Consider the following 26,056-nt stretch of genomic DNA (forward strand, 5'->3'; position numbering starts at 1 on the left):
GGGCAGAGTGACGAGAACCAGCACTTACGCTGCGCCAGGCACTGTTCCAAGACCCTCATGCATTATCTCATTGAATCCTCACTGCAATCCAATAAAGGGAGCGCTGGTGTGATCACTCTCAGTTTGCAGACAAAGTCCAGAGATGTTAAGGAACTGGGCCAAGGTCACACAGCTGGAGATGACAGAGCCAGAGTCAAACCCAGGCAGTCTGGCTCCAGAGGCCACACCCTTAACCTTAATTCTTTTCAGCCCTCCTTCACCCCCTCCCCCTCTACCTGTGGGCACCAGGCCCACCACAGAAGGGAGCTTCAGCCAGGGGTCAGTCCAGGGCTCGGGGCCTCATCCCCCATTGGCACAGGAGAGGAGAGCCCACAGAGAGAACAGAAGCAGACTGTCTCCCAGAAGGGATCGTAGTCACAGGCATCATAGAAAGAGCTGGAAGGAGCCAGAGCGCTCCAGCAGGAGGTTGGCCCAGTGCTCTGCATCCCTCCGGTCAGTGGTCATGTCTGCAGGCAAACCTCTCCTTAGGTGAGACGTCCAGAGCCAACTGCCCCTGCGCTGGCTCCAAGGATGGTGACGGTTCATGACCCTCTACGGGGCAGCCAGCGGGCTGGGCTGGGTCAGCCAAACGCCCATCTCACTGTGCCAGCACGCCTGTTGCCATGGCAACTCGGCGGGCAGCACCAGGGTCTGGGTGTGTTTCTTGGGCTCAGAGTTGGGAGTAGGCTGGGCTGGGGCTGCCGATGGTTTTGGATGAAGACAGCGGGGCAGAGGCACGAGGCCATTTCTGATGCAGATGAGCAAGTTCCAGTCGGTCACCAAGGCAGGGAGGGGCAGGGGCAGCGGGTGAGGCTCCTGGACTCCCTCTTGTGAGCCCAAAGCAACGTGGACAAACCCTGTGTTTGGGAAGGGACGGTCCTCCTGGAGCAGCCTCTCCCTTTCACCCTCTGCAAGCCCTAAAGTCTCCCCTCCCCGGTTTCCCCTCCCGTGCATGTTCATTTCCCACCCGCAGCCCAGTTCGGACGCCATCAGCACGTCCCTCCTGGGGGCTGCATGGCCCTCCTCCCTGGGCTTCCTGGCTGAACACCCACCCCCACCCATCCATCTTCTGCCCAGCAGCCAGGTGAGCTTTCTGGAGCCGAGGGTTCTCCCTTCCCCAGGCAGCAAACGCCAGCCCACACAGGCCCCCTCCACCCAGTCCAGGCGCGTCCGAGCTGCGGGCAGCGGGACTCCCGTCACAGCCGGGGGACCAGGGGTCAGGGAGACGGGGCCAGAGGTCGGGCCGAGGCCAACTCCTTCTGGCGTCAAAGAAGATTAGGAGGGCCTCTCTCAGAGCTGAGGCTGGGCCGAAATCAGCCTGTGATCCCGAGTGAGATGAGGTCAGAGGTCACCAGCTGGCCCCTTTGTGTGTCAATATTAACACGAGAGTCCCCTAATTGGGGTGGGTCAGCCAGTGGACACAGCGAGGACGCACACTGGGAGAAGGGGTGGGGCCAAGTGGTCCCCCAGGCACTGTGTTGGGTGCTGGACGCAAGTCGGCTTATTCATTATATTAATATTCCGACTAATAATACTAATATAGAGACAACAGGAAAATAGCCACATATACTGAGTCCCTATTAAATTCCAGCTTGGTTCCTGGCACTTAATTAATTAAACTCGCTCATCCTTCCAAGCTCCTCATGAATTAGTCTCCGTGACTACCTCATCTTACAGCCAAGGAAACTGAGGCACAAAAGTGGCTGCATCCGGGGTCCAGGGTCACACAGCTGGAAGCCAGGAGCAGAGGGACTTGGATTCAGCCGGTCTGCCTCCTCCTAACACCGGGAGGCGGGGATGACCATCTCCATTTTATTGATGGGGAAAGCAAGGCTCAGAGAGGGTTCAAGCTTGTCCGAAGCCACACAGCGAGTCACTGGCGAGCCGAGTTAGGAAACCTGCAGAGGAATGTCTACTGCAGAGCCCACAGTTGCACGGCATCTCCTTATCTTGAAGCTCAAACCTCCACAGAGTCTCTGAAGGCCCCCGCTTCTGTAGGCCACTGTTCCTGCCTTCCCGGTCCTCAGGGGACAGGGAACTTTTTTTTTGAGGAAGATCAGCCCTGAGCTAACATCTGCTGCCAGTCCTCTTCTTTTTGCTGAGGAAGACTGGCCCTGAGCTAACATCCGTGCCCATCTTCCTCTACTTTCTATGTGGGACGCCTACCACAGCATGACGTGCCAAGTGGTGCCATGTCTGCACCTGGGATCTGAACTGGTGAATCCCAGGCCACTTACCCACTGCGCCACCAGGCCGGCCCCCAGGACAGTGAACTTTAACTGGCTGATGGATGCAGATCTGCCATCTACATGGCTCTGACGGACCACTCATCTCCCATGGTTGCAGGTCAAACGAACCCACATGGACACTGGCTGGAATCAGGCGTCCAGCACCTGTCCGACACTCACCTTATGCAGCAGAGTGCGCAGAAACACCATCGCCTCGAACGTCCTGACTGGAGACCAGGTTCACCAGCAGTGAATACAACACGCATTTCTCGAGGGGCTGCGACGTGCCAGGCGCTGGGCACACGGTGGTGAGCAGGCTCGCACATTTTCCTGCCCACCCGCAACTTACATCCCTGAGGGGACAGAGACGTAGTCACATAATCCTGCCTGTAATGACACATTGACACTGTGACAAGAGCTACGGCCGGTAGGAAAGATTCATAGAGCAGCTAGCCTCAGCCCATGAGGGGACGGGAGGAGGCCTTGACAAAAGGGCCCCCGAGCGGAGAATCTGAAAGACGAGTAGCTGCTAAGTCAGCGAGGAGGGCAAGGACAGGCATTCTGGGTGAAAGGAACAGCATATGCAAAAGTTTCACCCACATTTTCCCACTGAATCTGAGCTGTGAGGGAGTATGAATATCCCCATTTGACAGATGAGGCGACTGAGTCTCAGAACAATGGGAGCCTGTCCTAAGTGCAGGGCCCTGACCCTCATCCAGGGGTGTCTGAAGCCAAATTTCATGCTCTCTCTGCTCTTCCATACTGTTGCGTAGAAGGGACATAATGGGATGGTAGGAGGAAAGCTTTCCCCGGGAAAAATAATGCAAGTGGGCCTGACGTTTGTGTCAGACAGAGCTTTTACGTTGCTGTGGGAGAAACCCAAGTCGAAGCGACTTAGGCAAAAGAGAAAATTTGTTGTCTCGTGACAAAAATCTAGGAATAAATGGCTTCAGGCTCAGCTGGATCCAGGGCTTGGTGCGTGTGTCTCTCTCCCTGATCCTGCTCCCTGGGCGTTGTTTCCGTTCCCGGGATCCACATGATGGCTCCTGGAAGTCCATCCCTTCCTCACTGTTAGTGGTCCTGGAATAAGGAGAAACTCCTCTTTCCCAGCCTCTCCAGAAAAACACCCCTGGATTAGCTCCAATTGGCCCAGCTTGGTCACGTACTCATCTCTGAACCAATCAGTGTAGGCAGGAGACTGAAACGTTCTGATTGGCCAAATCTGGGTCACATGCCCGTCCTGGACCAATCAGTGAGGCGGCGGGATGAAGCATCTGGCCAGCCCTGAGTCATGTGACCAGCCCTGGATGTGAGGCTGGATCAGCCTCACCAAGCCCTGTGGACCCAGAGTGGAGGAAAACGGTGATGCATTTACAGAAGAGGGGAGAATTCCTGAAAGGCAAAACCTGTGGCTTGACCCCAAAAAGACCAGAATAGAAGAGGCCTTAATCACCCCTTAAAGCAAGTGGGGTTTTGCTTGACACAGGGGACACTCAGAAAGATGGTTTACTGTCACCCTCCTGGCACTCCAGGAGGCGGGCACCCCGCCCTCCACAGCATCACGTCATCTGCCAGCTTTTGGTCTGATCTTCCTGCCTTTCCTGCGCCCCAGGGTCATCCCAGCTTCTGCTGGAATTTAAGATGCCCGCCACCTCTGGAAGCTGCCACCCTCTCCCTGGGTGGCCTGTCCATCTCATCTGGAAACTGGAGACCACCATCATGCCAACCTCACAGACTCTGGAGGTCGTGTCAATAATTCATTCAGCCCGCTGCACGGGCCCCTCGGGGGCTCTCTGGCACTGCTGGCTGCTATCAGGAGCTTTCTCATGTCCATTTTGCAGACGCATAAACTGAGGCTGAGAAAGGCAACACAGCTTGCTTTAGGCCACACAGTGAGTGGTGGAACCAGACCCAGCCAGATGTGGGTCTTCAACGCCTGTGCTTTGTCATCTCACCCCTGGAGGGGGCGTCTCTGTCACTTCTTGGGGTCCTCCTTTTAGCTGCTTGGGCTAATTTATGGGTTGGGCTATGTATCATTTCATCATAATTTCAGTTAAAAGATCCCTTAGACATGGTTCAGCCACCTGTTGGTGAGCAGAGGGAATGTATGTGTCATCACAGATCAATAATTTATCCTGCTGTGCAAAACAGGGATTCAGTCACCAGGTGCCGCTGAGCTCCAAGATGGGACCACACAGCGGGGTGGGGGCGGGGACATCCCCCCCTGGCGCCTTCAGAAAACTGCTCTCAGAGCTCTCAAAGGCCGGCCAGGGCTACTCTTTCTCGAGCACATTAACACAATCGCATCAGACCCTCCGACAGCCCTGGGAGGGAGGTGTTAGCATGTGGGTTTCAGAGATGAGGAAACTGAGGCTCAGAGAGACGAGGTGACTCGCCCCAAGTCTCAGTGATGATGTGGCAGGGCCAGGATTTGAACTCGGGTCTAACTCCCTCTGAGTCGAGGATCCATCTCGTAACCAGGACCTTCCTCCTCTCGGGACGTCCCACGAGTGACAGAGCTGGTTCTGACCAAGCAGAGTTTCTTCGGTCTCCAGTTTCTCGGCAGCTCCGGGCATTTGCACGACTCCAAGAGTGAGCACTTCCTTAAGTTCCACACCGAGTCCCCTTGCTTGCCTCAGCGCAGTCCGGGCCCTGTTGTTTAGATAACAGACAATCCAAGGATTCAACAAGTCCTTCTCGAACACCTGGGGTCTCGCGTAACTCCTCTGCAGGCCGAGTTTGGATGCAGACTCGTGGGAAGTGTTTCACTGAAGGAGCATCTGCAGGAGACCCTGTGAGACATGGGGCTGCAGGAGGGAGCAGAGGAAGAGCTGGGCAAAGGCATGGTTTTATTCTTTTTTTTAATTTTATTTTCCTTTTTGCTGGGGAAGCTTGGCCCGGAGCTAACATCTGTTGCCAATCTTCCTCTTTTTTTTTTTCTCCCCAAAGCCCCAGTGCTTGGTTGTATATTCTAGTTGCAGGTCCTTCTGGTCCTTCTATGTGAGCCACCGCCACAGCATGGCTCCTGACAGATGGGTGCTGTGGTTCCGCGCCTGGGAACTGAACCGGGGCCACCGAAGTGGAGTGCAAAGCCCTGGTGTCTTGTTTCAGCCTGAGTCCACGGGGAGCTCTGAGGTGCAAATGACACCGCAGAGTCGCCCCCACTCCTGAAGCACGGGGCTGCCCATTGTGCCCCTGTGTCACCTGAGCATTGGCTGCGGGCTGCCCCGGGGGACGGGGTGGCAAGCCTCCACCCAGCGCAGCTCCGCTCAGTAGAGGGCATGTCTCTGGAGGGGGAGGGGGCCGAGGGCCTTCAGCCGCTGCCCAGTAGTGGGGATGGGTGCAGTGGGTACAGAGGAGCGGGGCGCGTGCCTGCAGCACCGGCTCCACCTCCTGTGCGTTGGGCACTGTTTGCCCGGTGGCACTTTCCTCCCTCCCAGAGAGCGGCTATCCTGCACCAACGTTCTAGATCCGGGACCAAATCCACCTCTCCCTGTGACCCCAGGAGGTGGATAGGACCCATTTAACAGACGAGGCTCGAGGAGGCGTGGGTCCCAGAGCTGAGCAGGAGGCAAAGCCGGGTCCCCAGGTCTGGGCAGCCCCCCGCTGTGCTGTCCTCGGCCTCCGCGAAGGTCAACCGCGAGTGGGGACCGGCCAGCAGTGGCGGCCGAGGCGGCTTTAATGGCCCTGGTGCTGTCTGACCTTTGGGTTTTACTCTCCGCGGGAAGTGCGCTAATTACTCCCGCTCACTCAGACAGCTGACTGAACTACCACTTGCATTTTATGGAGTTCTTTGGGGTTGCTGTTTCTGAGCGACTTCTGGAGACCACGGTGGCAGAAGGCAGTGGTGCCTGGTCCCTATCTCTGGCCAGCGGCTCCCGTGGACTCAAGCCCGCTTGGCAGCCGCGCGCTGGGGGAAACCCCTCATCCACTCTCTCTGTGCCAGGCACACCACCCTCTGCCGGCCGCTGACCACCCTCGAGGTCAGTACAGAGACTCCTCCCCATTTTACAGGTGAGAAAACAGAGGTTTCCAGTGGATGTCTGGCTGCCCCTGTCCCCCAGCCTCGAAGTCTGACCACCTTTCATCATGGCTCAGCCCCCCAAGAGCCCTCAGCGCCCGGCGGAAGGACTCTGCAAACCCTCGCTCCTCGTCAGGTCTGCAGGGAAAGTACGGAGAGACCCACCTGACGGGTGGGGAAACTGAGGCAAGAAGCCATACGGCAAAGAGGATAAAAGCACAGGCCATTCTGAAGTTGGACTCTCCGGGCTGGTAGGCCAGCTTCCCACGGACAAGCTGTGTGACCTGAGCCACTGTCTGGGCCCCCATTTCCTGGTCCGTAAGACGGGGGCAGTAATAGCGGCCGCCTCCGAGGTGGTCAGGAGGGTGAAGGTCAATGCTCGGGATGGCACGTGGCGAGCGGGAAGCTGGGGTGCACACTGGTGACCGTTGTAATGACTCCAGGGTCAGGGGGACCCCTGTGTGTGTCCCCACCGCCCCGGGCTCACTTCCTCCTCCCCACCCGCATGCGGGACTTTGTGTCTCTCTCCTGGACAGCGACGCTCTTGAGACCCTCTGCAAGTCTGGAGCGCCCACGGCATGCGGGGCACAGTTCCAGGGGCTTCGTTGCATCTTCTCACTAACCCTGGAAGACAGGTATTACCACTCTCATTGCACAGAAGAGGCAACGGAGGCTCAGAGAGGTCAAGTCATCTGCCCAGAGCCACACAGGAAACGGTTGACACAGAATCCAAACCCCAGCTCCTCTGGTCCGGAGCAGTGTGAGTGTCTGGGAAGAGGGAGTGTTCGCCTCTTCCAAAGAGGAGGGACTGTGAGGCCGTGGGGGGGGGGGGTGGTGCCCCCTCTGGAATGTGGCATCCGGGATGGGCAGTGGCTGAAGCAAAGCCCGTCCAAGCTGGACACTTCTTACAGACCCCCTCTTCCTCCTCCTCCCCTTTGAGGACTGAGACTCAGCAAAACCCCTTTGTATTGTGTCTGAAAATTGGACGTCCTGCCCCCGTGGGGGTGCTGCTTCCGCTCCACCCCCGCCTGTCCCCAAATTCCAGTGGTTCTCAGGGCCCCTCCAGGCCCTCCAGGCAGCTGACAGTTCACACCGCCCCTGTGGCCAGCGCCGGGCAGTGATAACAGGATCAGCCCCGTGGAGGCAGGTCACTTAATTAAACTCCGGGAGGAAGAACGTCGTCCTCTCTCCTCCTTGCAGCTCCTGGAAGGGGGCGGGGGCTCCCGACCGGCCAGGCTGGGGGATTTACCCCATCACCCATCCATTCGGGCTCCGCCAAAGGCCGAGGACACCCATCCATCGTCCCTCCACCCGTCCATCCACCCCACAAACATGCACTGAGATCCCCTCATGAGCCAGGCACTGTTACTGTGGGGACAGACAGATGATGGACCACAGGACGCTGCAGAGGTCACGCGGTGCCAGCTCTGAGCCTGGACCTCAAGGGACCTCGCAGCCTCGGCTCCCTCTCCTGGCGCCCTGTCTCCCCCTGGACAGTGAGCCTGGGCTCGCCAGCTGAAGCAGTGACCACATGGAAGGAGCCGAGTCCTCAGTGGAGGCCGTTCTAGTGCCAGCCAGCTGACCGTCCTCCACGTGGGAGGGGCCGGCCTTCATCAGCAGAGCCACTGCCTGCCCCGCGGCGACCAAGACCTGAGGGAGCGCAGATGGAGAGAGGACAGCGGCCCTGGATGCACAAGGCGGTGCTGACGCCCACTGCTTTAAGCCACCGAGTGTCGGGCGATTTGTTTCGCAGCATCATTGTGGCCCCAGCTGGCTGATACAGCCCCCCGTCCCTTGTATGACACCCACTCTTCCTGGCACCTTGTCCCTTCCCACCCTGCCCCTCCCTCCCTCTGCTCCAGCCGCCTTGCCTCCTGCTTATTTCCTGGTGAGAATCTTGCTTTCTCCTGCTTCCTGGTCCCCCCGACCATTCCATCTGGCACATGGTGGGTCCTCGGTCAATGTCTGTAGAGTGAATCCGGAAATCGACGAACAGACACGGCCCCTCCGTGTTCATACGGGGCTTCCATCCAGTGGGGGAGGTGATGTTATCAAATCCCAAACTCTCTGTGCCGTGAGGGACAGTATCAGGGGTCAGAGATGCAGGCTGTCCAGACTTCCCTGAGGAAGTGACGTCTGAGCTGAGGTCTGAAGGATGAGCAGGCATCAGTCAGGCGAAGAGGGCATGGAAGAGCATTTCAGGCAGAGGGAACAGCAGGTGCCAAGACCTGAGACAGGAGGGGATTTTGCTTGTTTTTTTTTTAAAGCAACAGGAGGCCTTCGAGGCGCCATGGTGGGGTCACCCCCGCTCCTGTGTATACCCACTCTCTTCCTCCTTGGACAACCAGGAGACCTGAATTTGGAGCAGGAAGAAGATCCCAGCTTTTAGCTAAACACCCCCAAACCTTCTCCCAGGATTTGCAAGATGCAGCCTCTCCCAGCTGGGCTCACGTCTTCCAAACGGGGCCACCGGAAGCCCAAGCGGGAGCTGAGAACCACAGGAGCTCCAATATGGGCTCTTAGTAAGGGCCTGGCACAGTGCTAAGAGTTTTACAAACACTTTCATCTCAGATCTCAGGATTTCCCTGGCCCGTAAAAGAAACTAGCACTAACCAGCTACTCTCTTTCTTCTGACGGGGCCTGAATGGCAATTAGCTTTTATCTCAGAAGCAGTTCTATTTGCCTAAATGGCTGCCTAAAGCAGGAAAGATTCTCTTGATTGATTAGTAATGTCTGCCTTGGCCTCGGGAGGGAAGTTACAGAACGTGTGCTATCCATTTGCCATCTCGCTTCAGATAGTGCCGCGGTAGTTCTTCGGAGATCCCAACTCAGTATTTGAGCCAACTCTTGAAGGTCAACTCCAAAATGGCCAGCCAGAGGAAGAGTGACAGCATTCCCACCATGGAAAACTTCGAAGAACAAAATTTTGGAGGGACACAGGGCCAGCCAGGAGGGGGCTGGGGTAGGGGGAGGAGGGAGTCACAACAGGTGGGGCCTGGAGGAGCAGGTGCAGGACAGGGCGTGGAGGATGTCCAGTGCTGGCCTGAGGAGGTGGCGGGCGACCATGCAGCTTTAGGAACCGCCCCTCCCCCAGTCCTGACGCTCAAACACATACCTGGGGTCCTTTCAACCGGACAGAGCACGGATCTGGGCGGGTTTCTCAGCTACGACTTTGCTCCGTCGGACCAGGACGACGGAACGAACTGTAGACAGACCGGCCCTGGGCCAAATCTGGCCTGCAGTTCGTTTTTGTGAATAAGTGTCATGGGGACCCGGTCACACCATTTTGTCTCACGTGTTATTTACATCTGGCACCCAAAGTTGAAAATACTCACCGTGTAGCCCTTTCCAGAAAGAGTCTGCTGGCCCTGCATCAGGTGCACGAGGAAGGCTGATGCACGTTCCAGGCGGAAGCAATGCCCAACGGGAGCCAGCGGAGGGGCTCGCGCCCAACCGTCCAGAGAGGGCTGGCCCTTCCCACTGTCTACAGGCTCCTCTCCCCGTGACACCCAGGACACAGAGAATCCCATGGGGAGGGGCTGTGTCGAGGAGGAAGAAATGATATCACGTCCCACACAGTGTTTCTAATCCTCCCAGTGACCCTGGGAGGTCGCACAACCTGCTCTTTGCAGATGGGGAAACTGAGGCCCACGGGAGGAAAGTGACTTGCCCAGGGTCACACATTTGGGGGTGGAGCTGGGACTCAAACCAGTTTGTTGGACTCTAGAGTCCGTGTTTTTCTACAACCTGCCTCTTGAAAAGCTTCCGAGACGTTTATTTGCACATGAGAAACTGAGACTCCGAGGCGTGATCTGTTGTTCAAATGGGGGACTGGCGCCAGTTGCCGTGTAATTTTCCAGCTTCTATTATTATTATGACTGAGTGATGACAACATGCCAGACTCATTCTCTAGGAGCCTCACTTGTCCCGACAAGAACCCTATGAGACAAGTGGTGTTGTTATCCCTTGTTTACAGATGGGGAAACTGAGGCCCAGACAGGGATTGCACCTTGCCAAGCCCTCCGAGGGACGGCGTGGGATGTGAGCCTGCAGGCTCCGTCTGCCTTTGGTGAACACCAATGCTGTCACCTCCCAAACCTTGTGCTTTCATGGTCCAGCTTCTCCAGAATGTTCCCATCTGTTAGGTCCTGTGTGGGGGAGGGGTGCGGGTGGCGAGTGGAGGAGGGGGGAGTTACGATTCCTGTTTTCTCGATGGGGAAACTGAGGCCTGAGGTGGGCAGTGGGCCCATCCAGCTGGGACCTCGGGGCAGCCCTCCCTCCCGCCCTCGGCCACTGTCCCCCTTTTCCGGGCCCCTTGATCAGAGCCCAGGGCCCCGTCCCCGCTCCCGCCCTCCCCCGGGGAGAGCCGAGAAGGACAGTGATGGATTCGGGCCAGCCTTCATTTTCATCCCGGAGCCGGCGTCCTGCTCACCCTCCCCCGCCTCCACTTCTCCTCCTGCAGACGGATGACAAGTGAGAACGCCTGTGACCCAGAGAAATTATCTTTCCTTCTCTTTCACCGCATAATTTTCTGCCCTCTCGTCTGGACAAGCCTGGGTGATTTTTAGCTACAAAAAAAAGGGGGGAAATTATCATTCAGAAAAAAAAAAAATCGCAGGAGGCTCCTCGCTCCCAGCAGACAGGCTGTCTCGCTGGTGAAAATGAGACTCTCCTGTCCTGTGAACTCAGGGGACGTCTCGGGGGTGTTCACACTCGCAGGAGGACCGTGGGCGCCCGGAGGCCGGGGCCCGGCCAGGCAGGTTCCAGGGGCTTGAGGCACCCTCGGAGTTTTCCGGGGCACCCCAGTGCCCACTCACCTCCAGGACATCAAGGGGAGACAGCATGCTCGGGGTCATCTGTGTATGCTCCAGCATCACCCAGCAGTCCAGCCCCACGGTGCCAGGAGATGGGCAACCTCCCCCCGAGCTTGTGGCTTTCTGGAAGTTTCTCTTCCTGCCCCACTGCACATACATACACACACGGCCACATACTCAGGGCCCGCTTCACAGGTCAGCAAGGAAAATATTATCGACTTTCTTTTTTAAAATCTCATTATTTTTCTGATTTAAAATTTCAAACATGACACGTAAAGGTCCATCTGTTTTCTCAACCCTGTAAGTAACCACTGCTAATGGTTTGGTGTCCATTTTTTCTAGACTTTTCCATGCAAACACTATCGTTATAAAAATGTGTACAAACACACACAGACGACTCCCTGAGTTTCTCACCCAGCACCGCCACTTACTACCTGTGTGGCCTTAGGCAAGTCACCCAACCTCTCTGTTTCTTCATCTGCAAAAGTGGACTGTACCTTGTAGGGAAAGTGAATTAATAAACGTAAAATGCTTAGTGCATGCACATAGGAAGTCTTTAATAAACATTAGCTATTATTTTAGAGTTTCAAATTATGTACTGTGGAGTCCTGTGACTCTACTGGGGCGTCTCAGATGGCAGAGGCTGGAAGACATGCTCCCCTCACCCCAGAATTATCATCAGTCTAGTCTCCCTTTTGTTTTACGTAATGTGAGTTGTTTGGGAAAATAGATTCTCCTGCTTAAAATATAAACTCACAATCTTCAGTTGTAAAGCCACTAGCACCGGGTCTGAGTAAGGATGTTATTGCCACACTGAGTTGGTCTAATCCTGGCTCTGCTGTGTGACATTGGATGAGTGACTTTGCCTCTCTGGGCCCCAGCTTCACTATCTTTGGAAGATGATAACAGTATCGAGGGTCTTGTGAGGAGGAACTCAGACCGCGTGTCTGGCTTGACATACAGACTGCCGCCAAGAGCAGCTCCGGGCGCTGTGATCATTCCTAGCTCTGGATGTGACTTTGCATCGAATGGACTGGGGGGCCGTGTTGTTGTTCAGGGCCTAGAGGCATGGCTGTCACCTTGAGGTCAGAGATGGGCGGCGTGGGGCTGGCGAAGCCCCTGAAGTTATACCCGTGCACAGCCTTCTGCACCCACTAAAAACGCCTCTTGCCTGCAAACATCCTTCGCTCTCATCACTCGACGTGCCCACTAACCCAAGAGTTAAGGAGCCCTGAGGCTTAACGGGAGCTCTCCGCTTCCCACCAGACCGCTTCCCTCCTACGGGGCAGCCAGGGCTCGAACCCCGGCAGGCGGCGGTCTGCCTCAGGGTCCGAGACCCTTGCAGAGGTCTGAGGGTCCTCCTCTTTCCGCCTTGTATCTTTGTGCGACCAGATTTTCTTCATGCTCCTCAGCTGAAACGACAGATCGCATCAGACGGCCACAGAGGCGGGTCGGGGACCGGGCTGTTCCCACTGAGCCAGCCGCACAGAGACGGGCACAGACGTAAAACGTGGCCACCCTTCTCACTAAACTTATGTTTTTGGGAAAATGAGCTTTCCACAAAATATGTGAATATGTACTTGAGTTGATTACTATTTTTAAATGAATTAGATATTTATGAATGTCTCAGTTCTAATTTCTAAACAGTAAACACCAACAGCGACCTCTTGCCTGGACGGCAGCTCTCTGAGGTCCTCACTATTTTAAGTGTCCAGGGTCCTGAGACTCAGAAGGTGACAACTGGGGGCCGGCCCGGTGGAGCAGCGGTTAAGTTCACATGTTCTACTTCTCGGTGGCCTGGGGTTCGCCGGTTTGGATCCCCGGTGTGGACATGGCACCGCTGGCACGTCATGCTGTGGTCGGCGTCCCACGTATAAAGTAGAGGAAGATGGGCACGGATGTTAGCTCAGGGCCAGTCTTCCTCAGCAAAAAGAGGAAGACTGGTAGCAGATGTTAGCTCAGGGCTAATCTTCCTCAAAAAAAAAAGGTGACAACTGCTCCTCTGTGGGAACTGCTCTGGTTGTGACAGGACAGCTGAAGCGTCCGACTCCACCCGGGGTATGGCGGGCGCTTGGCTGAGGAGCATCCTGGGAGATGGGGCAGGAAAAAGGGGTGAGTTAGGGATTAGGCCAGCTGGGCAGGAGCTGAAGGGTCACAAAATCAGCAATGGTCATGTAGTAGTATGGAGAAAATAGCAGTTTCTAGAACTCCTCTCAGGGGAGCCGTGTATGGGTCTGGACAGTGATAGGGCACATCGTGGGTGGGGGACAGAGACCCTCAAGGAATTTTCTTAAGTAACAAAGACGCCTGCTGACCTGCCTTCTGAGGCCCATGCATCTGGTAACCACCTGCAAGGCCACCGCTCTGCTGAGGACGACATGCAAGTCTGGGGCCAGAGTGGAATTGCCGGGCTCTCGGAGAGGACGAGCCGTCGCCAGGGGCTGCTCTTTCTCACTGTTGCCCCAGGGAGCTCTCTGCTTCTTAAAGTCACGCTGAGCAAATACTTCTAGTGGGATCTGGTTTGAAGGGGCATCAGATTATTAGCTACCCTGGGTGGAAAATGGGGGCTGACTGCAAAGAGAACGAATGGAGGAGCAGGCGGGGTCGGGAAGGAGGCCAAGAAGGACTCCTCGGCAGAAGCCGCTCTGTGCCCACCAGGGTGAGTTGGCGGCACCGCGAGACACGGGCCCACAGTGCACACGCTGGCTGTCCTGTTAGGGGGAGACCACGAACATGGCGAAAACCCCAAGTTGGCCCTCGAAGGAGAGGAAGTTTCTTGGCCAACCAGTACAGATCGTTTAATATAGGAAACATCTTTTTCTTAAAGGAAGGGGTTCAAAGGATCGGGGGCCGGCCCGCGGAAGGCCCTGATGCCCTCGCAGGTTGGAGCTTGAGGATCAGGGCATCCGTCTGCCTTGTACGGACACAGAAGTTCTTCCTCTGCCCTCTTCCCAGCTTTCCCCGGGAGAAGGGAGCACATCCGCCCGGTTGAGGAGATGCTGGGTGTTCATGGGAAACGACGAGGTTGGGACCACAGCCGCGAGGAAGCTCTAGGGTCCAGGGAAGCCAGCCGTGCGGGTGCCACGCCAGGCCCCAAAGGAGAAGGACAGAGGTCTGGGGATGAGGGGCCTCTCTGGGGGCATCTTGACGCTCAGACTTTGCTCCCAGAACATTCCAGAACATTCTTGGGGTGTGGTTTGGGTTCAGCCACTGAACTCCATCAGTCAGGGTGCTGGCTGGAAAGAAATGGTCATTGAGGAGGACACAGCTGTGGGTGAGGCTAAGAAGCATCAGAAAGGGGCGAAGGGCCTTGGGACGAGCAGCAGCAGGGCCCTTACAGCCTCTGCCTGGAGCAGGCGAGGTGCCCTGACAGCTCCTGCCTTCTTAGGGGGTCGGGATCGCCCCCAAGATGGCAAAAATTGGTTCTTGGGAGGTGAAACAAATCTTACTCTTTTTATGTATGAAGCACAAATATACATAAACAGACAGAGAGGATGTCTGTGATATTATAATTTCACGGGGGGGAGTGATTAGGAGAAAAAAGTCTCCTTAGAGGGATGAAAATGAAACAGAGGTCGAGACGCTGCTGTGGCCGCTGGAGAGGACGCCCGCCCGGGAGCTGCCCCCGTAGAGGGAAATGGCCGGTCCGCGGTGCCCTCCCCGTGGGGTCCGGAGAGTGGACACCCTGGCCTCTGCCCCCTCCTGCCTCTCATCTTCTGCCAGGGTCCCCACTGGCCAAACCCAAGGGGAAGCCTGAAAGGGACGTGTTCCCTCTGGGCCAGCCCGCTGGGCACGGAACAGGTGGGGAACAGCGGAGGGTAGGTCTGGGGGCAAACGGGTGATGTCCAGCCTCTGCTCCTGAGCTGACTGCCACCACTTACGAGTGACTTTGGGGGAGATCTATCTGGCAGCATTGTCACCCCGACTTCCCAGCTCTCTGGTGGAAACTATATCCCTCTCTCCCTCTCTCCCACGAGGAATTGGGTTAGAAGTTGTGTGAACATGTCAATCATGGTATCTGGGGAGCTAATGGTTTATTAGGAGACAGACTTGCAAAAGGGGCAGCTACCCGCCCCGCCCCATCCCCCAACTGCAGGGAGCTAAGTCGAGGAATGTTCACAGGTCATGTGAGGTCATGTGAGGGGTCATGTGAGGTGAGGAGTGGGCAGTGAAGATCCAGGGAGAGGATTCTGGCTGGGCTGGGCCCTGAGAAGTCGTGCACTTCACGCTGACGCTGGTCTGCCTCTGTGCCACCGTTCATGCCATTCCACCCTGGAAAGGCTTATCCCTCCTCTCTCCACCTGCTTAGGCTTGACCCATCCCACTTGAGATCCATCTTCTCCACAAAGCCTTTTCTTCCCTGACATGAGGCTTATGCCAGCTTCTTTGAGATTTCTTGGAGCCAAAAATAATCCCAGCTTTTAATTATTTCTGGTATCTTGTCTCCCTGAATAGTCAGCAAACACAGAGAGGTGGTGAGGGTAGGGTGGCTCTGGAGACAGAAGTCCCAGGGCCAGGTCAGAAGCTCTGTGTGGCTGTGGCTCATGAGAGGGGCAGTTTTCAACCCTGGCTGACCATCGGAACTCCCTGGGGAAGCTTCAACCCATCCCTGACGTCCCAGATGGGTTATCCCGAGTCCCCGGGGTGGGGCCAAGGCGTGTGTTTTTAGGAGACTCCCCAGGGAAACCCAGCGTGCAGCCGGGGGCAGGAGGAGCCACGGAGCAGGCCTCCCGGGGCTGTCCAGAGTCTTCCCATTTTTACAACAAAGTGCACATTTCAATGCATTTTTACCACGTCAACAGCCCCGTCACCACCACCCCGATCAAGATGCGGAGCTTGTCCAGCCCATCAGCGGCCCCTCCAGGCCCTCTGTCACTGCCCCTCCCCGGGGGAGCCGCTGTGCTGACTTCCATCAGCGTCCGTGGGGTCTGCCTCTTCTGGAACTTCGGAGCAGTGGAGTCACCGCGCGATGGCATCGCTGGCTCCTCGCGTCTGTGAACACCACCGGTGCGGCCATCCCCGCTGGGGCTATTTCACGCTGACCAGTGTCCCCCTGTGTGGACACGCCACCACGGCGCGTCTCCCTGTCCCACCACCGAGAGACCCCTGGGCTGCTTCCAGTCTGCAGTTCTCACAAACGAGGCTGCTCTGAACACAGCCCTTGTGGAGTCTGGAGTCGTATTTCAATCCTGTTTTAATCCTTTCTCCCTTCGCCTGACACCCCAAATCCAGTTTCTCATGGTACACGTGTCCACACCAGCACTTCATCTGAGTCGGGAAGAGGAAGTGAGAATTTGCGGGGTTGCATCCTCGCCACCCGAGACGGGCCAACCCTGTGGGCCAGGCCGAGGGCAGAGGCGAGTGGGGGTCATGTGGCTCCGCCCCTCAGCGCTTCTTCCCTGCAGGCCGCTGTTTGCAGTCACCCGGAGGCCCTGCCACTGCCTCAGACTGCTCCGTCCCTGGGCGTTCCAGATGCTGACACTGGCATCAGTTTCGTCTTTAGCAATTACGCCACATCTGGAGTTCTCCGGGCACCGGAGGGTGGCATCCTAGGAAGAGGGCTGAAGGCGCTCTTCCTCGCAGGGGACGTGGCACTTAGGATGCTCTCGATTCTTCCTTCTGGCAGCTCCCTTGACATCCATCTTTTATGTGAATAATCCTTTGGTCTTAGACGGTTCCAGCACCCAGGACAGTATGTGCACAGTAGGTCTTCAACACGTTTGTTGATTGAACATCCGCACGCCGCGAACTTAGGCAGAGAGCTGTGAATTCAGCCTTAAGCGCCAGCATTGGCACCCGCCCGTGGGGCACGATGGTTTCTCTGGTCCAACTGGACCTTGACCTCAGCTGGGACCAGGTTCAGGGGCAGGTTTGGCACTGCCCTGCTGCCGGATCCTGGAACCGGGCCCACACGTTCAGCCCATGTAATTCGTGCTTTCAACCGTCCACCTTTCTGAGGCCTCGACTCCAGGAGTCTGGATTTGCGGCCATTGTGTGATTTCTATTTCAACGCATGCCTTCGCTTAACAAGAATTTATGTGGGCTCTTGAGAGAACACAGAACGCCGAATAAATGTTCTTTTTCTGTTCTGCTAACATTGTGTAGAGAATTTGCACATTTTCGTAATTTTTCTTTCCGATTGCACAAAACATTTATTGTCAAGATGTGTCTCAAACCCCAGAAACCCAGGGGAGCGCACGAGGCCTCTTCAGGGCTTGTGCAGAAAATTCTCTCCTTCTCTCTCTCTCCTTCTCTCTCCATCGCCTTTGGCCCTTTCCTCCCCCAGGAAGGTTCAACAGGCACATGAATTCAACCGCAGAAAGCAATCTTCCTCAAATGGTGATGTCTGTCCCCAAACTTGCTTTTGGGTGAAAAAAGGATCTGTGTCTGTCTCGATTCATCTGCCCTTCACCCCTCCCGATAAAGATGGAACTCGAAGTAGAGATGTTCAAGTGAACAGCAGGTTCATTTTCCCGTCAAAGATGGCTCTTCCACACCTGGTGCTCCATCTGAGGATCTCAAGGCTGCTGCTTTTGAACTCACACTCACCCATACCGTTATTCAACTCTCCCCAGTCCCAATTCCTTACTCCATGTACCAGCCCAGGAACGCTTTTGACAACAAATAATAGAAAGACCAACTAAGCATATCTTAAAGAAATGGAGGCCATTCTTCTCATATCATGAAAACTCTGGAGGGAGGTGGCTGGTGTGGATTAAATGGCTCGGCTGTCATTGTGAGTCTCTTGGCCTTTCCCTCAAGGTTGCAAAATGGCTGCTGCAGCTCCAGGCATCACATCTGAGTTAAAGCCAAAAAAGAAAGGAGAAAGGGAGAGGGCCTGCACTTGTGCTATCTTTTTATCAGGAAAACAAAAGCTTTCCTGGAAAGCTTCTGGCAGATTTCTGCTTAAGTCTGATTGGTGAGAACTGTGTCTCAGACATTGCTAGCTGCTGGGAAAGCAACCGGAAGGCAGCCCAGGGGAAGGGGACTGGAGACAACCGGCTATCACACAGCGCCTGCCACATCCCATGTTCGCCCCCCCCGCCACACCTCGCTGTTGCATCCTTTATGTCTTTCCTGTCTCGATGAATGGCGACCCCTCTACAGTCGCCTTTAAATATCTGTCAAGCCCATTCTTTACACCATGACTGTGTCCCAGCAACCCTGGAGCTTTAAGTTCTCAGGCACAACGTGCCCCTGCTCCTGGACCTTGCACTTGCTCGTCTCCCTGCCTGAGACGCTGCCCACCCCACCTCTACTTCCAGTCTTTCAGTCTTTGAGTCTCGGCTTAAACGTCACTTCCTCAGCGTGGCCTGCCCGGACCACCCCCACCCATCAGCCCTTGCTCTAGCCCTCATCCCTGCCTGAAATCATACATTGATTTGTTCCCGGTGCAGCGTCCGTTTTCCCACGAGACCTAAGGAGGTAAGAACTCTCTGTCCTAGCAGAATGTCCCCGTGCAAAGCACAACGCCAGGCTCTCAAGAAATATTTGTTGAATGAATACGTGAAAGAGACGAGCACAAAAATGCCGATGGTCTCAGAACCGCTAGCAGATACTGTCCAGTGGGGACCGTGGCTCAAAGACCAGACCTTAAGCAACAGCACTCTCGTTAGGAGGACACGCGTGTGCACGCACACACAGACGCACTCCAACACAAAGCAAGACGAGAGGAATAAAGCAGAGGAACTGGAGGCACAATAAAAAGAAAGACGCGCTCCGATTTCCCTTTGGCTTCCTTGCCGTCTGGAGGACCACGAGGTGAAGGCAAGCGGCCTCCGTGGACAGCTTCCAGAATGAGCCATTTGAGTGGCTCTCTTATTTCTAGGCCTGATGCCTTTCTTCCCACACACCCGTGTCCTGGCTCGTGCTAATCGGCCTTGGCCTGGGGGGACCGGGCTGTAGTTGCACATAAGGTACACGGCTCCTTCCTGGACCGTCAGCCTCGAGGGGGCTCAGTGCATGGGTGGTGCCTCCCCCACGAAGGCGGCTGTGGCTGCCCCGTCTTTGCCCTGGCGACCTCCCGCCTTGATGCCCCCTCTCAGAGGTCATCTCCATGCAAAGGTCATTTGCTACACAACTTCAACCCTCTGAGGCCAGGGGTCATGCCTCTCATCTTTGCCTCCCCGGTGCCCAGCACCCAGTGGGTGCTTTTTAGATGCTTGTTGCATCCCAAGCCCCAGCTTCTTCTGACCTTTCTGAAGACTCTGCAGCTCCCGGGAGCAGCTCCTCAGTCCATTCCTCTCATTAGCCCCACCCGCCATCAGAAGCTCTTTCCAGCGCAGGGGGTGGGGATCCGCCCTCGGTGCCTGGACCATCGGGGGCCCAGCAGGAGCGGACACTTCAGAAGGTGGGTGCAAGCACCCGGCTCCTGGGAGCTCGAGTGAGGTGAGCTGCCGCTGTCTGTAAAAGGAGGTGAGAAAGAAGCGTGGAGACGGCTCCCGCGGCCCCTGCTCTGCCTCTGGAATATTCTGGATTTGAGCACACCAGTTACACGTGAGGGAGGCGGGGAGAGCAGCAGGAATCAGTGTGCGACTCACTGCCGGAGCCTCTGGGAACGCCCAGACCACGCTGTATCCCCCATTCCTGGACAACCTCAACAGCCGTAACAGCCCCGCTCCAGCGCAACGCCCAGCCCCTCCTCCCACCGCTGGGTTCCAACCATCCAGCCAGGTTTGCTTCTTCAGGGCCTCCCCCTACCCAAATCCTGCTCCAGCCCGACTTCTGAGGCCGTCCAGGGAAGACGGGCTCGCACACAGAGCATCCACAGTCGGGCCCCCTCCGTGTGGACCCAGGGAGCCTGCTGCGCGGGACGCAGACACTGCCTACTTTCCAGGGGGGCAGAGCCGACTCTGCGTGCCTGGGGGGCCCCAGGCGAAGGACACGGGGAGTGGGGTGTTGCCAGGCAGCAAACAGTGGGGACCTCGGTGGCATCTCGCCTCTCAAGGACGGGAGGGCCCCCATCTGGGCCTCGGCCACAGCCCAGGGAGGCGGCCCAGGCCTCTTGTCTCCAGCGACGCCGTTGTCAGAACCAGAAGAGGGAATGTGCATAAAGAGGAGCTGGAGAGAGAGTCGCCCCCACCTCGGTTTCCAGGCGACACGCGGGCTGTCGCGGTCGCTGTCATACAAACCCTTTTCCCGTAAGATGGCGGGTCCCACGGGGAGAAGGGGTGAAGTGGAATATTTTATCAGCCGTGTACATATGTAACCAGGAATGGGGCTGAAAAGCAAAAGCTCGTTTTCCTGAATAGGGGGGTGGAGGGGGGTGGACAGGGCTGGCGGGGGGCGGGGGCTGGAGGGAACTGATCTCTGCCAGGTCAACACGAGAACACGGCTGTGACTGTGGTTTCCACCCCCGTGTCATCACCGAGGAAAACGTCCACACAGACGGCTGCTCTGGGGACGAGGTTTCAAAGGCATCTTGCTTTTGTATCTAGGAATAAAAATCTGATATACATATAAAACGGGGGAAAAAAAGAATAAGAAGTATTTAAAAACCACCCAGGAATGGAAGCCGGATTTTCTGCGCACGGGCCACTTGTCACTTGTGGTTTGAAGATGGCTTTGCCTCCTGTGAACGTCCAAGTTCATTCTGCAGCACGGGCGGGTCAGCGTGCTGCTCGGACGGAGGAAGTCCGGCTTCCTCCTGGGGGTCAGAGGCGGCAGGAGGTTGTCCAGGCACAAAGAGCGGACGGTATAATCTGTCCTCCACTCCACTTGAAAGACAGCCGTCTCTCCCCTGCCCGGGTGAGCACCCCACCATCGGAGGATTAAAGAACGAGGTAAAAAAACAATAATGTGGGGAAACACTTGCTTTGCTCAAGATTTAGCAGGAAAGTAACCAACCTTGCAGACAGCCACCAGCCCACGTGCCCGGGGAGAGTGATCACTCGCAAGGCGTGAAGGGGCTGGTTTATTGCACCGCTTCGTTTATTTGGGGAAGTCTGGGGGGGGCGGTGGGGGGGGAGGCGGACCCATGCACTGCCTGGGAGGCAGGGCCGAGGCGCTCTCCTGGCACCTGGTCTGGATGCCCATTTGCAAAGAACAGAGCCCAGAAACGGTCGGCTGCGAAGACAGCACATCCTCCAACAGGGCCCTCCGGGTGGGGCTCCTGCCACCAGCTCCTCCGAAAGTTTGTGAGATCATTAAAGTTCAGCAAAGAGGGATGGAGGGAGAAAGAGAGAGAGAAAAGGAAAGAGAGAGAGAGTGAGAGAGACGCAAGACCCCATCTGGGCCATGCATCGCATTGAAATTGCCCCGCATTAAAAATTCACCAGCCAGTGAATTTTCAAGGGATTTGTAGTAATTAGATGACAAAATGCTGGCAAATCTCAGGCTTGCCAAAGATGTTACTCAGGGGTCAGAGACTCGACACTTTCGGCTGGGTAATTTGTAAGTGTCAATCACTGGCAGCCATCAGAGAGCGGGCAGCGATGGAGCGGCTGCATCCTAACGAAGTCGGGCGCAGCCTGCCGCGCTGTCTGCCAGCCAAGTCCAGGACCCCGCGGCTGCTCGCTCACTCGGGTGCAGACGGCACCACGGCCCCCGGGGTGGGAGCCGGCTGGGCCCTTCGGTTTCCAACTTCTCATCTGAGTCTGTCCCCCTTTATTCTTTTCGGAAAGCAGTGCCCGGCCAAGAGTCCCTCCTCCGTGGGGGAGTTTCCTGTGGCCGGCCACCCCTGAGGGTAACAGGGGGATCTCTGAGATTATGACCCTGGCCTGGGGCCTCAGTCTCGCCGTCTGGGAAGTGGGGTGAGAAGCCTCACCCGGTAGGTCGTTCTGATGGAAGGAGGGAGAACTCCCCTTACCCAATGCGTTCACGGCATCAGTAGCTACGTGGTCTTTGTCCCAGGTGCCGTTCTGGGCTCTGAGGACTCAACAGTGACCAAGATAACACAGCTGCCCTCACAGAATATTCTAGTTGGGGAGGGAGGGGACACGGATAATAAACAAGAGAGTAAATAGGAAGCATGTCAGAGGGTGGTGTGTGCTCGGAAGAAAATGAAACAGAGTGGGGGACAGAGCGTGTCAGGGGAACTACTGCGTACAGGTGGCAGGGAGGGCCTCCTGGAGGAGGTCACACAGTAGCAGAGGCCTGGAGAAGGCAAGGGGCAGAGAGCGCTCAGCAGAGGATGGGCAAGGCCGAGCGCCGAGGCCCAGGGCCGGTGTGGACGATTCTGCTATGAGGATTAAGAGGCTGGAGACTGCTGGACAGAGGCGGGCAGGGACACGGGGGCTCGGCCCCCAAAGCCTGTGACGCTTTGAGACCCCACGAAGGTGGACGGGGTGCAGCCCAGCCTGGACAGGCCCTGGTCAGACCCAGTCCCAGGGTCCTAACGAGGAGAGAAGGCACCTGGAGATGCCCATACATGGCGTCTGGCCTGCCTGTGGGCGGGGCGGGGGAGGGTCTCATTCCAGCTGCTCGTGCTGCCTGAAAGGGGGGCTGCACAGGGGACTGGTGAGCCCAATGGTAAAATGACGCTGCAGGACCGCCGTGCGCCTGGGACCGACGGAGCCCGCCCGGGAGATGGTTTCCAAGATGATGGGCACGGCGCAGCCTCTCTCTCTCCCTGCTCCAACCCATCCGGGTTTTTTCTGGAACGAGCACTGGCTTTTCAGACCCAAGGTTTGAAGCCTGACTCTGCTGTTTCTGAGCTGTGTAGCCCTGGGCAAGCCACTACACCTCTCTGAGCCTCAGTTTCTGCATCTGAACAGTGGGCCTAGGAGCACTGCCCTGCCTCCTCCCCCAAGGTTATGGACGGCGTTATTAGTCAGAGCCTGGCTCAGGTCCGGTTCTCCACAGGAGCACTGACCACTCCAGCAAACGAAAGAGGAGGGGACTCCATTGGCCACTTCGTGATCCCAGTCAGAAACACAAATCTGTGGCTGGGCCGCAGTGTAGGGAGATGAACTGGGGGGCAAACCTCTGCCCTAAACAAGGAGCTGGAACATGGTCTCTTTGTACAGTTTTCTGCCCGGTTTGCAAAACCCACGTCCAACATGCAGTCTCGGTGCTGTGCTATTCATGTGGGTGGCCGGTGCTCGCACTGCGTCCGGGAGGGGCCAGGACCGCCATCTGTAAAGCACACTCTCCCCTGAGCCTCTCCTGGTTTTCTCAGTTTGTTGCTGGCGGGGCAGGGCATGCTGTGGGTGCCCTCAGCCCCTCCGCCCCTCCCTCCCCCGGCCTGGGGCTCCGTCCCAGCCGCAGGTCTAACCGGGCCGTTGAAACTGCTGGAGGGGAAAATGAGAAACTACTCAGTGTTTCCTGGGAGGCAGCGGGCTGGGCTGGCTTCCGGGCTCCGACGGCCACCCTCTCACCCGGCTGGCGCAGACTGTGAGCCCTCGCTGTGCTCTCCTTGGAGGCCCGCAGCCCCTTGAGATGCAAAGAGACATCAGCAGCAGGGCAGGCTGGCTCGTCCTCTCCCCACAGCCCCTCGAGAACGTCACTGTGTCTGCAGTTCACACCAGGGGGCCCGGAGCTGACCGGTGTGTGATCAGACTCGATGGGACCAAGAAAAGCAGTGCAATAACCACCACAGTCCCCATCACGGTGGCTGCCCTCTACCCGGCACGTTCTGCATGCCAGGCTCTGTGCTGAGGCCCCTGGCACGCTCCATCTCCGTTTGTCCTCACAAGAACCCAGGGACATGGGTGGCATGACTGTCACCTTGGCAGTGGCCTCCCGGAGCCTGTGTGAAGGCGCTCCCCTCCAGTTCCTGTGTCCTCACCTTGCGGTCATGTCCAGCCCGTCTCTGCCTGACGTCATACCATGCACACGTCACAGTGGGGCACAGGCTGGTCTGTGACAGTCCTCAGCTCCCTGGCTCACAGAGGCTGCGGCTTTTAAACCATCTGTCTGTTGTTCTGTGTCGGAGAGAGAGCTGGTGTGGTGGGGAGGGTGCCCTGGCTGTTGTCTGGACCAGCAGAGGTGGCGGCTCGTGCTGGGCCCATCACAGCTGGACCCTCCTCTGCTCCCGTGGTGTCCCCCCATCTCGGCATTCCCCATCGGCCATAATCGCCTCACCCATTGCTCTTGCCCAACCTGTGGGCTCCGAGGGGCAGGGGCCGTGTCTGCCCTCTTCCCCGGACCCCAGGGCCCAGCCGGGAGGAGGTGCTGGTGACTGCTCTGCTGAGTGAACCAGCGCGCCCTCTCTCACAGGACTCGCGGACCATCCCAGGCTCGGGGGTGAAAGTCAGAGGGACCCGGCAGGAACGCCAGCCTCTTCCAAGCCGGGGGGCTCTGGGGGAGGCCCTGCACAGTGTGGAGCCTCAGTCTCCTCACCTGCAAAATGGGGGGACACAGCCGTGCCCATGGGTCACATGGCCGTGGGGGGGCAGTGGTTCAGTCACCGATCATTCGACTTCATTGCATCATGAAATCCCCAGGGCCTAGAACTTCGCTCTCTCAGAGAGGGGGCTGGGTTGCGTTGCCAGGACTCGGCCCCCCGGCCCTGAATCTGCCAGATTTGTTCTGGAGGGCTGCAGGGTCTTCAGCTGAGCCCCAAATTTCTCAAGTCCCTACTCGAGGCTGACCACTGTCCCTGATGGAACCGACTTTGCTGTCGGAGACAGGACCCCCGTCCTCAGTGTTGGGGTGCTGTGAGGACCGGCCGGGAGGGCGGACGTTGATTATCGGACCAGATCTCTTCCTAAACATCAGGGACTGTGGCGCCAGGGAGGCCGCACTGGGAAGGTCCAGGACGCGGCAGCTGTACTCGCTGCAGACCCTCTGCAACGCCTGTTAAAACCCAGACACTCTGACGGCCAGCAGCCTGCAGCTGGGTGCCCAGAGGGAAGTTTCCAGCTCAAGGAACGGGTGTGAAGGTCAGCCCAGAGCCTCGCCAGCCTCTCAAAGGGCAGGGCTGCATTTCCACGTTTCAAAGACGACAGGCGGAGGCACACCACAGGCTGAGGGCTGTCAGCCTGCCGCCTGGTCCCAGCTGTGGCTCCACCTCGGTGCTGTGTGGTCTTGGGCAAGGCACCTAACCTTTCTGGGCTTCTGCTTCCTCACTGGAGATGAGGATGGCAAAAGCGTTGCCCATTTTGTGGAGTGGTGAAGGATTAAGGGTTAATCCGTGGTTAGCACAGCGATGGCAATGGTCACATTGGGATGGTGGATGAACCACAACTACAATGAGGGTTGGGGCCGGCCCAGTGGCACAGCGGTTAAGTGTGCACATTTCGCTTTGGTGGCCCAGGGTTCATCGGTTCGGATCCTGGGTGCGGACATGGCAGCGCTTGGCAAGACATGCTGTGGTAGGCGTCCCACATATAAAGTAGAGGAAGATGTGCACAGATGTTAGCCCAGGGCCAGTCTTCCTCAGCAAAAGGAGGAGGATTGGCAGCAGTTAGCTCAGGACTAATCTTCCTCGGAAAAACAAAACAAAACAAAAAAAGAAAAAAAAACACTAGAATGAGGGAGGCTGCAGGAGGGAGGGTGGCGACCCTCACCCAGTGCCCACTGTGTGCCAGGGGCTTTGCTCCTCATCCAGCCTACTACCCACCCTACAGACGGGGCCCTGGTCAGGGAGGCGCAGCTTCTGGCCTGAGTCACAGGGCTGGGTGATCACCCACTCCGGCCTGCTGAGTGAGTCCAGAGCTGGGTCGCGTCATCCCACTTCAAAGAGGAGGCGAGACAGATGCACAGAAGGGCCGGGCAAGTTGGTCCTGAGGTCACGGAGCTTGGAGGCAGTAGGGTGGGGTTTCACCCCGGCAGCCTGGCCTGCTCTCACCCGGCGGGGTAATTCAGGTTCCTGTTGGGGCTGTGGGAGGACCAGCGGGCTCCATCCTCCGCCCTCGGGGCACTCTCTCTCCAGGACCACATCTTCCTCTCTTGGCAATGAGGGTCGTGGTCCTCCCGGAAACCGTCTGCGCCAGGCAACCAGTCTCTCCTGTGGTTGCCGGTAGGACCGCACAGTTATGGTCGGGAGACCACAAAGAGGAAAGTCACCTGGC

The sequence above is a fragment of the Equus quagga genome, chromosome 15 (genome assembly GCF_021613505.1).
Source record: "Equus quagga isolate Etosha38 chromosome 15, UCLA_HA_Equagga_1.0, whole genome shotgun sequence".
Taxonomy (NCBI): Eukaryota; Metazoa; Chordata; class Mammalia; order Perissodactyla; family Equidae; genus Equus; species Equus quagga.